Raw genomic sequence first — 476 nt, forward strand, 5'->3', positions numbered from 1 at the left:
ACACCTCGCTTTTCAGAACGATGAACTTTGTAAAAATCGACACGTTTCAGAAAGGCGGGGCATATAGGAGAAACAATAATGTACAGTAAGTGGAAAATAATGTGTTTTTTAACCTTAAACTGCATAAACATTTCATTACACCAAATACACGAAATAATGTTCATTCTTAGCAACGTCATATGACCCCTTTAATATATATATATAAAAATTTAAAATGAATTATTATTAAAAATATTTAAAAATATTGTCAAAAAATATTTTGTTGGTACTATTTAACAAGGATGCATTAAATTTATCAAAATGCAGTTCTTTTAAACATTCTATCCATCAAGAATGATGAAAAAATGTATCAGTTTCCACAAAAATATTAATCAGCGCAACTATTTTCAACATTGATAATAATAATATGAGCATCAAATTAGCATATTAGAATGATTTCTGAAGGAACATGTGACTCTGAAGGCTGGAGTAATGAC

General features: G+C 27.7%; 1 protein-coding gene across 2 annotated transcripts in view; it reads right to left on the reverse strand.

The window, feature by feature from the left end:
- The window catches only part of LOC107666933 (transmembrane protein 106B-like), a 10,162-nt gene that overhangs the window by 1,286 nt on the left and 8,400 nt on the right, over positions 1-476 (reverse strand). The window lies entirely within an intron of this gene.

This window comes from Sinocyclocheilus anshuiensis, unplaced genomic scaffold, assembly GCF_001515605.1.
Source record: "Sinocyclocheilus anshuiensis isolate Anshui unplaced genomic scaffold, SAMN03320099.WGS_v1.1 scaffold1160, whole genome shotgun sequence".
NCBI lineage: Eukaryota > Metazoa > Chordata > Actinopteri > Cypriniformes > Cyprinidae > Sinocyclocheilus > Sinocyclocheilus anshuiensis.